The following is a 15,786-nucleotide window of genomic DNA, read 5'->3' on the forward strand; positions in this document are numbered from 1 at the left end:
ACTCTGACTGCTTTCTATCTTCTCATGCTATTCTTTCTGTAAATCCCCAAAGAAGAGCCTTCTATAGACACAGACCAACCGGAGACATGGCTCCACTTTGTTCTTCCTCTCCTGTAGTTCCTTGAGCTAGGTCTAGCAGCAGGTGGCCCACCTTGACAAGGGTGGCAGCAGCTGGTACACCCATATCCTTTCTTGGGAAATAATTGATGCCCCAGAGAAAATGCCATCTATAGCCAGTCTTGCCTCCTAATATATTTGGTTTTTAGCCACTTGTCTGTTCTGAATTTTTGAAATTGCCATCTTAATGACAGGAAAGTAAGGATTCTACAAAACTACCTCTGAAATGAAACTCATAGCAAAGAGCATATTTCCTCTCTGTACTCCCATTTTGGGGACTCAAATTTTCCATTTTAATTTTTTAATGTGCATAGTTTAATTTTTATGAACTATGCCTACATAAACAATCAACTATTTCTGCAGTGCTTCCAAAGAGAGCAATCCCCTGCTTCATTCCTCTCTGTAGAAACCCAGTTCATCCTTTTAAGCAGACTAATAGTGTTTATTTTTATTTTTTTTTTCCTTAATAATGTGCGTTTGGGAACTTATCCCCTGATGCCTACTGTGAGGAAGAAAGATTTACTTCTCTGCTCTCTCTGCCCCTCGGTACACACACTTTCCCACCCATCCCCAGCCCTTCAGTGTGGTCCTAACATTGAATAAGTAACCAATCTGTCCATTATTATGTCTGTGTAAAGGATATTTACACCTGCATTCCTGTACAAGTCTTGTGTCCTCTGGAGTCAATACCCACTCTCCCCACAACTTCTGCTTTATTTCCTATGACCTTATTACTAATCTAACTCCAAACTCTTTCCCCAGTTGCCAAAGATCTCAAGATGCTCTTAAAATTTTTTCTGATACCTCTCTTCTGAAGCCTCCTGACTTTGAACCTGCAGCGTTGCTCCCTCATCTGTGCACAGCTTCTTGCATCTCTCTTTAACATCATACTGAAGATCCTGGGTTGGCTCCATTTCTTTGTCTTTTGTCTTTGCTCCTAATTTACTTCAGTTTGGTGAAACATCATTAGTAACTTCCTAAAAAAAGGTGCCTGGAAGTTAATTTTTTTAAATTGAATATCTGGAAATATCATTATCCCATTTTTACATTTAAGAGTTTTGCTGAGTATAGGATTCTTGAGTGGAAATAATTTTACTTTGGGATTTCAAAAGATGGCTCCACTGCCTTTGGCTTCCATCATTGCTGTTGAGAATTCTTGCGGACCCTGGTTCTTGATCCTTTGAGTGTGACATGCTGTTTGCTGGAAGGTTTGGGGTTTTATCTGTGTCCTTACTTAGATTTCTTGATGTGCCTTTGTATGGTCCCCCCCCCCCCTCCTTGGGCTGTGTAACTCAATGAGCCCTTTGTTCTGGAAGTTCATAGCCTTTTGGTCTTGGGAAATTGTATTGAATTATTTCGTGATTTTTCCCTCTTTCCTTTCTTTTTTTTCTTTTTTTTTTTTTCCTATTCTCTCAAATTATCCCCAGCCTTCATATATCTCCTGAATTCATTTAATAGAGTACCCATGATTTGCCAGAACATTTCTAGGTTATAACAGTGATAAGGGCAACAAAGATCTGCACTCATGGAACTTACATTCAAATGGACGGAAATAGGCAACAAGTTAAAGTAAAAAATAAAACAGCACCATGACAAATGGCACTGTGGCAGATTATTTTGTAATGGGTGATTAGAAAGGGGTTCTCTAAGAAGATGGCCTCAAAGCTGTCTTGAGTGGTGAAAAGGAAGGAAGATGATGACACCAGGAATGCTGATGTCCTAAGGCAGGGACAAGTGGAGCGCAGAAGGACTGTGTCTGCAGTTTGGTTGTGGAAGAGCAGAAAGAGCAAGAGGTGGAGGTGCACAGATAGGCAGAGATGAATCACAGGGTCTTGGGGACCAGGCTAAAGAGTTTGGATTTTATTTCTTAGTGCAGTGGGAAGCAACCAAAGCATAAACAGAGACTGACAATTCAATTCAATTAGCAAGTAGTGTGTACCTATTATGTGCCAGGCACTGTTCTTGGCACTTGGGGCACATCCCTTTCCTCAAGAAGCTTGCATTCTAAAAGGGAGTGACAGAAAATGAAAGTAAGCAAAATTAATACCAAATTTATAGCATGTTATAAAATAGGTGCAGTGGGCAAGGAAAATCTGTTTATTTGAAGGAATCAGTACAAGGGAGAGAGGACTTAGGGAATCTAAAGATAAGGATTTTGTAAGATGGTGGTTTTTTACTTGAGTGATAGAAGAAATGGAGAGATGAACATGTTTGGAATATGGTTGTAGGGTAAGGTCAAGAGAACTTGCTTGGAAGCAATCAGGAAAAATATGGACCAAGGTTTTGAACAGGGAGACAGATGGAAGTTAAGTATGTTTAGGAACAGTGGTGATAAAAGTCAACAGTTCTGTTTTGCTTATGTTACATTTGAGATAATCCACTGGACATCTAAGTGGAGAAGTCAAGCAGTTAATTGACTGTAAGAGGTCAGGGCTGGAGCAACTTAATTGGGAGGGTAGATAGACAGGTGCCACTTAAAATCATGGGGTGAGTGTGAAGATCATAACCAGAATGGGTCCATACTGATCCCTGGGCTTCAGTATGTCTATTTGCCAGGCAGAAAAGCTGGTAGAAGGAACAGAAGCATCACCAGTTGAGTAAAAAGAGGCCAATAGTAAGGGAGTGACACCCAACAGAAGATGTTTAAAGGAGGGTGTGGTCAACTGTGTCTAGTGCTGCTGAGAAGTCATGGAGGTGACAGCAGGGAAGTGATGGCTTTGGAGAAGATGGAAGATGAAAGAACAATTATAACATTCAAAAAGTTTAGCAGAAAAGGAATGCTAATAATTGGAACCCTAGGTGGAGGGCCTGTGGCCTGTGTCAGATATGGTGCATTTGCCACACCAGGTGCCCTGTCCACCCTGCCCTGTCCCCTGCAAGGATGATCTCTGTGGAATGTATTAACAGGGTCTGTTGCCCTCTGTCTTCTACTTGGGCTTAGCTAATGCATGGTACCTGCAGGAGATCCAAGGGTAGGAGCAGAGAAGCTGGTGTTTGTTCCCCTCCCTGTCCTTTGCCAGGAATTGGCTAATGCCACTCTCCCCTACCGTAGGCCACAGCTCCTGTTGGAACCACAGGTCTCTCCAAGTTCCAGTGCTGTTCCTACTTCACCCATTCAGAGCTGGGATCAGTAAATGCACCTGCCCACCCAGGAATGCTTCACTGTTCCTTGGCTTGGAACATGCATTTTTTAAAATTGTTCCTCCATTAAACTCTCCTTAGTAACTCCTTTTGAGTAGTGGCCATGACAACAAATTAACTTTTGTATTGAGTGATTGTGGAACTAAGGAAACTGCTTGTGCAATACATTTTTTTTTTTTTTTTTTTTTTAGGAGAGTGGGCAAAGAAGGTCTCTTAAAGCCTGGCTTGTGTTTACATTATATTTAAAGGGTATGAGAATAAACATAAGATGTGATTATTCAGGTGATCGTCTCTGGGGTGTGATGAAGAGAATGGAGTGGAAAGCCAGTCTGGAGAGCATGCTTGGTTTGTAGAAGTGTTGGGCTGGTCCCCAATCTAGCTCATGGACTTCAGAGGACAGACAGTTCTTGAAGAATCTTCCTGATGGAGTCAGGAACACTTTTGAATAAAAGAAGATTGAATGATGAAATGATGACAAAAGTTGTGATAGACTTGTTCCTTCATCTCAACATTTATGCCTCTTATTTTTCTTTCTTTTGGTTTAATTACCTAGGACCTCCAGTGCAAGGTTGAACAGAAGTCATGATGTCATCCTCATCTTGGTTTTTAAGGGGATGCTTCTATTTTTAGTTGGAATTATTAAGTATGTTCAATTTGATGTTTGATATATAATTTTATAATATATTCTTTATAGTGTAAGAAAGTTTAATTCCTAATTTAAACATTTTCATTAAGAATGAATATTGAGTTATATCAAATGCCTTTCTGTTCAAATGATCATTTTTTCCCTTTATTAATGAATGGCATTAATGAATATGTTAAATCAATTTTCATTCCTGGGACAACAATCATTTAATTATTTTCTGATTCTATTTATTAATTTTATTTAGAATTTTTATATTCATAACTAAAATAAGCCTAAAGGTTTCTTTTCTCTACATAATTTTAGCATCACTTATATTAGGTTCATAAAACGATTTGGTAAGTATTTCCTGAGCTTTCTGTAATACTTCATTTCAGGCAGAAGTTATCTTCTTTTTTTCCCCAAAGTTTTCATAAAACTTGCTTACAAATGGACGTACATGGACCTGGTGTTTATTTTTGTTGGGGGTTGGGTTCAGGGAAGGAGGTCTTAAATGGTTTGTTTCTAATTTTACTTAATGAATGATTATAGATCTATTCGGGTTTTCAATGTCATCAGGAGTGAGTTTGGATAAGTTATATTTTATATGAAGTTGTCTGTTAAGTCCTTAGGTTCAAAGTCATTAATATAAATTTCTTAACAGTGTAGTTTGATCCTTTTTTTTTTTTTTAATTTCTAATACTGGTTTTTTGTATCTTTTTACTTCATCTTGGTCAGTTTTGCTAAAGATTTGCTATGTTAGTAATCTTTTCAAAAAATAAGCTTTCATTGTTGAATGTTTGGATCATTTCCTTTATTTCTATTTCTCTTATTTTTGTTCATCTCACCTTTTTTTAGGCTTATTCTATTCTTTTTAACTTAATGAGCTAGACATAGTTTAATTTCACGATTCCTTTTTTCTCCAACATGTGCATCTAAGACTGAATTCCTATCTAAGTAATGCTGTGGTGGACTTAAAGCTATGTCCACAAAATTCTTTGATTCTCTTTCTTCCTCCTTTGATATTCCTTCCACCTGTACTCAAGAGGGAGAGGGGCTGGAGGATAAGAATTTTATATTCTTTCTTTTCTCCCTCATACTTCACTCCTACCACTTTTACTTCTTCACTAATATGTTTTCCAATTTCCCATTCTACCAATGTAGCTGTATTTTAATTTTTGTTTATATCAATATTAGATGAATACTGTGTAAATTGAGAGATCCATGTACCAAATTTTCCTTTTCTGAATAATTTTCCCTTTTCCTCTGCCCCTTAAATAATTTTTGTCATTTTGTTCATCTGTGTACTCAGTTAATTGAAATAAATGTGTAAAAGTTGTGCAAAACAACAACAAACAAAAAACACAGAGATAGAGGGGCTGAGGACGTAGGCGAGTGGAAGAGCCTGCACTTAGCATGTGCAAGGCCCTGGGTTCAAGCCTCAGCACCAAAACAAACAAACAACAAAGTATAGAGCTTAGTTCTGCCTTCCTTGAGTTTTAGTTGGAGTTAGTGACTTACTCCTGACACATGGAATACCAATAGCAGTGATAGCATGTGAACTTGAAATTGGAAGGTCTAGCTTCAGATCACTTCAGATCCCACTGGTATGTTGACTGCAGCCTTCTGGCAGAACCAGAACCAAGACCACCTACCTAAGTTGCTTTCTGATTCCTGACCCACAGAAACTGTGAGATAATACTTAAGTTTTTCTTGACATAGATGCTAAAATTGGGGATAATTTGTTACTATGTAGTAATAAGTAAATAATGCAACTATTTTATCTACATTAAACTTGGTAAAGTTTCATTGTCTTTCAATTGTAATATTTTGAAATTTTTATTATGATTCTTTGGTCCATGAATAATACAGAAATTTTTAAAGTTTTATAAGTATGTAAGCTTTTAAACCATCTTTGATTTTTAATTTTATTACATTATGGTCAGAGAATTATCTACATTATTGACAAGATGAAAATCATATAGACATTGTTTTATTTTAAAAAAGAGACCTGTCAGTCATGACTTTATATGATAGGTACTTTCCAAAGTTCTAAGCAAGAAGTTTTGCAAGCATTTACATTGTTAGAAAATATGTTTATTCAAATATTATGACAAGAGCAATTATTATCAGACAAGAAAGTTGTTTAATGAAGCAGACATTTTAGATGAAAAATTTTACCTGATTCTATAGACCAAAATTGGTGTGTGGAATTGAGGACTCTGTAAATAATCTTTTGTTACAAATTAACATTTGCAAGAACAGTTTTAAGATAATGGGAAATAGAATTGGGTGGATTATAAGTTGACAAATTGCCACACAGCTCTCTACCCAGAGCTGTGATGCTCTGTTAATGCCTTTGGCTGGATACCTTATCAGAACATGAAGGAGGAAAGAACATCACTCCTCATTTCCTTCTGATACTCCTTTCAGCAGCAGCTGCTATTTAGGAGAGTCAACATTCCCAACACTAAGGATAGAAATTCTACTGGTTAATGGCTGGAGAAAAAGACAGGCTAGAAGCTTAAAAATGTAACACATGATAGAAAAAAAAATGGGGGAAAATTAGACAATATGGAGCATGTAATGTTTTACTTTGACTGTTTTGCTTCTACATCTAGGCATTGATCATTTTCTTCCCTAAATGTTCCATGAGACTCAAAAAGACTGTATTTACACTATTAAGTTCAGGGTTCTATATATGCCCATTAGATACATCTTTTTATGCAAATATGCCACATCATTATAGAATTATATTCAAATATTTTAGATCTTTAGTGATTTTTTTGTCTTTAAGTATCAGTTGTCAAGAAAGATTTGTTCAAAATCTGCTACTGTGATTGTTGATGTATCCAGTTCCCTTTGTGGAATTCTCTCAATCATTACATTCATTAGAGCTTAGAAGTGGTAGTTTCCAGATAAGTTGCTTCTTTTATCAGAATGTTGTATCCTCCTTTCTCTAACCTAATAATACTTCTTTCATTTTTTTTCTCTGATACCAATTTTATTACATCAGCTTTCCTTCGATTATTATAGGCTCATGTATCATTTTTAATCTTTCAGTGTCATTTTTTTGTTTTCTTAAAAATAACATAACTGGTTTTTGTTTGTTCATTTTTTTGTTTTGTCTCTGAAGCTTGGAGTCAGTCTTCTGGCAGATGTGAGTTTATTCTGTTTACATTTACTATGATTACTGATAGAGCAATTGTTTTATGATTTCACATTGTTTTTGATTTCTCTTTATTTTCCTCTCCCCACCTCTTTCTCCTACTTGTTGGATTGATTGAGGCTTCTTTATCCCACTATTTCTCTCCTACTGGTCTGGAATTTATATATTCTCTTTCCATTTACCCATAAAATTTTACATGCATACTTGAATTTAAAAAATAAAGTTTATCTGTGTTCCTTCCTCTGAAGCAATACACAACCTTGGAATGCTTTAACTTGGACCACCTCCTCATCTGATATGACATTATTACCACAGCAACTTAGTTCTACACTTGCGTTGCTTCCATTTTCTGTGACAACAATGCTGCTAAGACAGGTTTGTCATTCCTCTGAGTATGCCTGTGCCAGAGTTCCTCTAGGATGAAACTATGGGTCACAGGGTGACAACTTTACCAGGTAACACCAAGTAATTTTTTAAAGTAGTCACACCAATTCACACTTCCCCTGTGGGTCGAACCATCTTGTTCTTCATTTTTGGTAATGTCTGTCATGTGAACATCTGCCTGTCTGGTAGATAAGTATTAGAACACTGTTTAAAATTTTCATTGCCTGGGTTGGGGTTGTAGCAGCTCAGTGGTAGAGCGCTTGTCTAGTGCATGTGAGGTGCTGGGTTTGATCCTCAGTACCCCATAAAAAATAAATAAATAAAGGTAATGTGTTCATCTACACCTAAATTTTTTTTTTTAAATTTGCATTTTTTGCTAAGGAGAGTTATGTAGGTTCACTTTTGGGTTGTCTCTCATGGTACTGCCTGTGCAAATTTTTTATCCTTTTTCTCTCAGACTATCTTTTACATACTCATCTGCAGTCCTTGTACTCTTGATTCAACCCTTTTGTCAGTTGTGTTTATTACCAGTATCTTCCCCCGTTTGTGACTTATCTTTTCACTCTCCTTACTGTCTTGGTCATCAGAATTTCTTAACTTTAATGCTGGAGACTTTATCAATCTATACCTTTGTGGGAAGTGCTTTTTTATCTTACTTAAGAGATCCTTCTCTACTCCAAGATATCCTCCTGTGTTATCTGTTGGAAGAGAATATTTTACAGATTTATGGTTTATGTTACAGCATAAAATTTAAACAAAGTTACAGTTAAAGTTACAGTTGCACAGATAAAATTTTACTGGTTTTCCTTCAAATGTTGATTTAACCTTTCTTAAGGTGACCCTGAGCACACCAGGTTTTAGTGTTCCAAGACTCCAGTTAGCCACTGCTGCCACTGTTGTTCCATACAGTTAATGCTTCTTCATATTGACTCACATATTTACCAGCTTTTTTGTTCAATAATTAAGGTTCTTGGGGTTGTATTCTCCAGTTTTTGTCTCCTGATGGGAAAAGGGGCCATTTCTTCACGTGTGCATGTGTGTGTGTGTGTGCATGTGTGTTGTATATGTGTTCTATTGTTTGGTTGCATTTTGAAGGGAGGAAGCTAAGCAAGTGCTCTGCCACAGAGCTACAACCCCAGGCCCACTTGGTTTAAATTAAATTGTGAGCTCATCTTTAGGGGGGGGTGTCCTGAGGACATTCCATGTGCTGCTTCTGCCAATCAACCCACATGCAGTACTAGTTAGTACCAATTTTATGTTTATTTTTTGGCTTAGGGGGATCCTGTATCACAAACCAAAAATCTGTCTGTGTACCAGGCCAGGGTTTCTGTTTCTCAGAAGTCTTAGGAAAAACTCCCCTGCTTCTCTCTTCTCTGCCACAGGGTGGTCTTCCTTCAACCTGGCCTTTCTCTGAATGTGTGGTCCACACAGGGTCTAGGCCCAATGCCAGCCTCAGTTGTGACCCCGTGCTAGTTACTGAACCAACATTTCATATGCTGGATTGTCCAGGATGAGGCAGAGAGTCTGGTGCAAGGGAAGCATCACACCCCTGCCACTTATGCCATCTGGATTTTCACAGCTACTCAGGACTTTAAGGCTGAAATTCCTTCAGCAAGGCAGTGGTGCTCCCCCTATGTTCTTGTAAAACTGAAAAATAATCAACCACTTAACTCTGCCACTGGCAGAAACACTTTTTTTAACATTGGCTTCTAATGTGGTGAAGCTCAGGGTAAGTTATGTTCTTCAACTGTAAAGTTGGTTCAAGATACAAGTTTCAAAATCTCCCAAAGCAAATCCAAAGTGACTCTGAACTTGACCAAGAAGAGCTTAACAAGGAAGATCATGTGATCCTGGCACATGCTATGGTATGAAAGAGTGAGGCCTATGTGGAACAGTAGCTCCTTAAAAAATGAGATTGCCATTTCTCCCTAGGTCTCATTTACTGGAAGAAATAACCCATTTTCCTCATTACTTAAACTTTTTTATGTTGGTTGCCTTGTCCCTAAAACAGTCATTAGATGTCTACTTAAAGGGAGAAACCCGAATCTAAGCATTTTGGGGGAGATTAAGTAAATATCCTAAGGCTACATGACTAAAACATGAATTAGGATTAGAGTCAGGGTCTTCCTGCTTCCAAAGCCCATGCTTTTCACCACTGACACTAAGGTATGAGACCATTGCTTTTCCAAGAGGCCCAGAAGAAAATATATGAAATTGTCTCCCAGTCCTATGAGAAACAAAAAGAGGCTTAGAGGGTATAGCGTACAAGCAGCACTCTCCCTCCTTTGAATGAACCTCTCCTTCAGGGAAGAAGCCAAGTCACAGGTTCCCAGAGTTAGAAGGGATCCTAGATGCTCTTTAGGCCCTAGACAGTTTGATTTTTTTCCTAAAGTCAAAATCATTGGCAGAGCCAAGACTAGAAGAGGCCTACACTTCTCCAAGTGAGGCATCTTTGCATTTACTGCTAATTCTGCACAGTTCTTAGGGCTACTTGCCCTGTCTCGAAATCTCTTTATTATAAAGAGACCCCTGTAAAGGGATGATACTGGTGGCAATGGTTTATTGTCATCATGAGAATAAATAGCTATTGTATCTTCTTTCTAATGAGTGTAGGAGGGAGGAATTTACAGATAAGACTCACTATTCAAAGCCCCATACTCCTAGGTTACAGATAATTTGTTGAGCAATCCATTAGTTTCAATTTTTCTTTTTCTATGTATTGGAATACTGAACTTCTCTTTGAATTCAGATGACACCAACTAGAGGTGCAGAAAAAGCTGATGACCAGAGGACTTCCCTGTCTCCATTCCTTCCTTCCTCTGTATAAGTTCTCCTCAGTTATTATTGTTTTAGAGTGCTGGACTGGGCTTAATTCCAGATTTAGACTTTGACCATACACTTTTTGATCACACATGAAAAATAATGGATGAGTAAAGATTGTCTTACTCCTAAATAATTTCTATGGATACACATTCATGTAGTTCACACCACTTTCCTTCTGTGTCTGCAAACCAGTCATGGGAGACATCAATCACTGAGCCTCCTGCCATGATCTCAAGGAAATTTGCCCCAACTCCATCACCATGGCCAAACACCAACATTAACCTAAAGATCAAGCACAAGCACAGTGGCAAGCCCATTACATGTATTAATCAATTTAAGTCTCACAATAATGCCATAGGAAAGGTACTTTTATCTCTTTTTCACACAAGAAGACCAAGATTCAGAGGCATTAAGCAACTTGCGTAGGACTAGAGGTCAGAGTCAGTTACTAAGGAAGTTAAAGGACTACCACCTTTGTGCCAAGTACCACTGGCCTCACTGATTGACCCTGAGGTAGATCTTATCAAAGGTCATCCAGGTATAGGCCACACTTGCCCAAGATTTGCAGTCTGGCACACACACACACACACACAAAGGAACTGAGCCAATAAAAAGCCTTTCCCAGGAAATTGGACTTTGGAGATCTAGAGTAGAAGCAGAGTGTGAGAGCTGTGATACAGAGTCTTACTCAAAATGTGGTCCAGTCTCAACAGCACCAACATCATCCAAGAGCTTTTTAGAAAAGTAAAATCTCAGGTTCCTCTTTATAGCTTCTCAATCAGAAACTGTATTTTAATAACACTCCCAGATGACTTTTAAACACTGAAATTTGAGAAGGACTGATACAATGAAAGCATGGCCAAGAAGGTCCTAGGTAAGTGGAAGGATCTATGTATATTTACACAATACTTCAACAGTGAATTACTAAGAAATACTACCTTATCGTGTATAGCTTATCTCAGGAAGTAATAGTTTAATATCAGAAGATCTGCTAATGGATGACCACATCCATGGACAAATAGAGAAAAATTGTATAACTACCTTGAAACATTAAAAGAAGGGGGAGGTTATTAAAGTCCAAAACCTAGGGGTTATTTGAAATACTCTAAGAAAATTAGGAATAGAAAAACACTACTAGAGACTGATGTTTGTGTCCCTGAAATTCATGTTGAAACCCGATCCCCAGAGTGATGGTATTTGTAGGTGGAGCTTTTGAGAGGTGATTAGGTCATGAGTGCAGAGCCTTTGTGGCTAGATTAGTGCCTTTAGAGAGAACCCCTTCCACCATATAAGGTTATAGTGAAAAGACAGTTATGAACCAAGAAGTGGGTCCTTGCCAGGCACAGGATCTGCTTTAATCTTGGACTTCCCTGCCTCCAGAAGTGAAAGAACGTTTTGTTGTTTATAAGCCACCCAGTCTATGGTATTCTATTATAGCAGCTCAAAAAGACTTAAGATTCACTTTTTTGCCAGATAAAGGCTTACAAAAATCCACAATTATCAACCCTAATGAACTTACTTTCATGTTCATAAGAGACAGGGTGCCCTCTATCACAGCTACTGCTCAATACAATGTTGGAGGTCTTGGCCCACACAAAAGGATGAGAAAAATTAATTGACTCCAGGTTATAATTTTAAAAGATAATTTTGCATAATGGTACTTGTGCTTTTGAAATCCTTGTAGATACATGTAGCTGTGATTCATTCAAGTGTTGCAAAGTAGTGCATTTTATGAATATACTATTATTTATTCTGTAATTGAAACTGCTGTTTTTTTTTTTTTGGTACTGGAGATTGAACCCAGGGATGCTTTACTACTGAGTCATGTGCCACATCTCCAGCCCTTTTTATTTTTATTTTCAGCCAGGGTCTTACTCAGTTGCTGAGGGCCTCACTAAATTGCTGAGGCTGGCCTTAAACTTGCCATCCTCCTGCCTCAGCCTCCTTAGTCACTGGGATTTCAGGTATGCACCACCACACCAAGCCCAAACTATTTTAAATGCACCTCATTGTACACATGTGTGACTATTTCTCCAGAGGGAGAATTACTAGGTCAAAGGATATGCATATTATCAAATATTGCTAAATTGGTTCATAAAGCAAATTTCAAATTGCCATATTTTCAAAATTTTAAGTTCTTCATAATCAAGTTTCAAAATTAGAAGATACAAAGCATATCTAAACATCCAGAGAAAACATTTTTATGAATAGGATAACAATGTCAAAATTTTCCAAACTAATTTCCTCCAATTCTTCTCAAATTCAACAAAATTTCTATTAATGTCAATGTAACTTCAGTTAAAAGAGCAATATGATTTCTAAAAAAGAAACTGACAAATTGCTTATAAATTTACATGGAAGGATGAAGGCCTATAAATAGCCAAGATAAATTAAAAAAAAAAAGTAAAAAGAGCATTCTATTAGATATTAAGGTGGACTACAAAGTCACAGCAATACAAAACAAGACATCCTCATTCAGTAACAAAAAATAGATCAATGGAATAGAAAGCTTAGAAATAAATGTATTCATGGGAAATTGTTATATCAGAAGTGATCCCACCTGTCAATAGGAATAAGTTCTATTGTTTAAGGAGATGGAGTTGGAAGAACTGGCTTAATAAAGTTTTCTTCATATCAGATATAGACATTAATGTGGGCAATTGATTTATAAAACTAGTGGGAACACATAAACATGTATGTGAATATATAATCTTATGGTGAACAGACCTTAAAAACCAAACTACAAAGTGAAAAACTATGAAATTACTTCCCAAAATTTGTGATTTCGGTCTAATGAATAACATCATAGTCAATGTTAAAACTGGGAGGTATTTTCAAGTCTAAAACAATGAAGAGATTAACATCTATAATATGCAAGAAATTCTTGGAAATCAATGAAAGAAAGGAAACTGAAAATGGGTAAAAGATATAAATAGAAAATTCCAAAAGAGATGCTTAACCCCACAGGTAATCTGAAAAAAAAAGCAAAAATAAAATAACAGCATGATATCACTTGGTTATCAGATTGTTTGAAATCAAGTTTGATAGTATCAATTGGTATGTGTAGGGAAGCACGACTCTCCATGCCCCTCTGGTGGAAGAGTAATGGATAGATAGCCATTCTGGGGAGCAAACTGGTAGAACCTTCGAAAATTCCTGTACAAGTACAGTTACATATTCATGGGATTTATCTTAGGCTTTTACATAAGGGAAAGGTATGAGGTTGTTCATCACAGCATTGCTTACAGTCATTGGCAGATGGTGGCAACCTAAATGTTCTTTACCAAAAGAAGACAATAACTGTGGTGGATATGTACAATAGACTCTGTTAAACAACTGGAAGCTATAAACTAACTGTATTTATGGCAATATGACTAGATCTTAAAATCATGGTACAGGGTTTTAAAAAAGCACAAGATACAAAACTAGTACTGTTATATATTCAAGGATCTGTAGATATCCAAGGACATATGAAATGCTTTAAAGAAGTAGCTGTCTATGGGGGTGAGAATAGGAATGAAAAATGGGAAAAATATAACTAAAACAAGACCTCACAGGGACTAATGATGGCTATATACCAAGAAGTGCATGTAATTGAGTCCACTCTCTACACTGGAAGTCCAAGAAAAGAAAAGAACTGAAAAAGAGATGGAAAACGAAGGACATGAGTAAAGCCAGTGAGCCTGTTTCTAAACAGAAGACTGGTCCCACATGCAGAGCAAAGCAAGCGGAGCTGAGAGACAACCCATCTGCTGCAGCTCTAGTCCTCATTACATCCAGCTCATGGTAATTGCTGTTCTTGGGCTCTGGAGAGGTTCCTTTATGGATCCACCTTACATTAACCTTTCTGGTTCTCTGACACAACTCAAATGTGTGACTGCTCCTCACATAATCTATCATCCTGGCAGTTCTTTTGTGGGATTTATTTTTGCCTCCTTCCTAGTAGCAGATAAAACTCAGAGTTCTCTTGTCCTTCAGAAATTAGCTGCTCTTGTAAAAGCACTGGGAGTACCTTATATTGTGCTGAGGATTTAATGGGGAAAAAGAGGATGGTTTTATATCACAAATAGCAACACAGATATCCTGAGATTCTCCAGCTTAGGGGTAGGAAGGTGGGATATTTGTGCTCATTTGAGAAATAGCTAGAACCAGGAAGCAGGGGTGGTGAGGGACTTACACCCTTACCAGGGCTCTTATCTTGCTATTATGGTTTAGAAATGAGATGTCCCCCAAAAGCTCATGTATGAGAAAATGCAAGAATTTTCAGAAGCAAATGACTGGATTGTGAGGGCATTAACCTAATCAGTGAATTAATCCACTGATATGGATTAACTCGGCGTAACAATGGGCAGGTAGTTTGTGGCTAGAGGAGGTAGATCATTGGGGGTGTGACTTTGGGGTTTATATTTTGTCCCTAGTGCGCAGAGCTTTCATTCTGTTTCCTGTTGACATGTCCTGCGTGTTTTCCTCCACCATGACTTTCTGCCATGATGTTCTGCCTCATCTTGGACCCAGAGCTATGGAGTCAGCCATCTGTAGTCTGAGTCCTCTGAAACCATGAGCCCCAAATTGACTTTTCTTCTAAGGTTTTCTTGTGGGTTTTTTAGTCATAGCAACACACAACACTGACTAAAATGCTTGATTTACAAAGTTGTTTTAATGTGTGGTCTGTTTCAATGTCCAAATAATTGTAACAGGAATAATAATAAATATTTAGACGGTTGGTAAGATCTGAACAAAAGCCTCATTTTATTAGGGTCTGGTGATTGTCCCATTGTCAACAGTAAGATTTTGAGTAAAAGAAGAGACAGGATACTGTCTTGATCACAAGAAGGATCAGGCCCTCTGCACCTTCCCTTCCTCCCTTTATTTGTCAGCTTTTTTGAGATAATTAACTTAGAGAAAAAGTTCATTCAATTCATGATTCTGAAGGTTCAGTCCATGATTTAGTGACTCCATTTTGACTTCTGGCAAGGCAATACATCACGTGGAAGCATTTGGTAGAGCAAAACCATTCACCTCATGAGCCAAGAAACAAAATGAAAGAGGAAGAGACCAGAGTCCTAAAGTCCCCTTCCAGAGTACAGTCCAAATGACCTAAAGGCATTCCACTAGACCCACCTCCTAAAGGCTCTATCACCTCCCAACAGTGCCATGCTGAGGATCAAGTCTTTAAAACATAGATCTTTGGGGAACACTCACTATCCAAACTATGGCACCCCCCCCCCAGCCCCAAGTCACCATACACAGATTAGACACATGAAATACAAAAGTCTGTGGGTCACATACTTTATTAGAATCTTCTCTACAAGTCTAAAGAAATGACCCTGTTTCCATATAGATGGAGGCATCTCCTAGTGTGTATCAAAATAAAGTCAATGGTAAATGCAAGTCCAATGAAATCCTGCCCATGATGATTATTTTGAGCCTTTTAAACGTTTACTTAAGTCTGGCCAGATGCAGGGGTGCACACCTGTAATCCCAGTGACTGGGAAGGCTGAATCAGGAGGATCCAAGTTTGAGGCCAGCC

This window comes from Sciurus vulgaris (genome assembly GCF_902686455.1).
Source record: "Sciurus vulgaris genome assembly, chromosome: 7".
Lineage (NCBI taxonomy): Eukaryota > Metazoa > Chordata > Mammalia > Rodentia > Sciuridae > Sciurus > Sciurus vulgaris.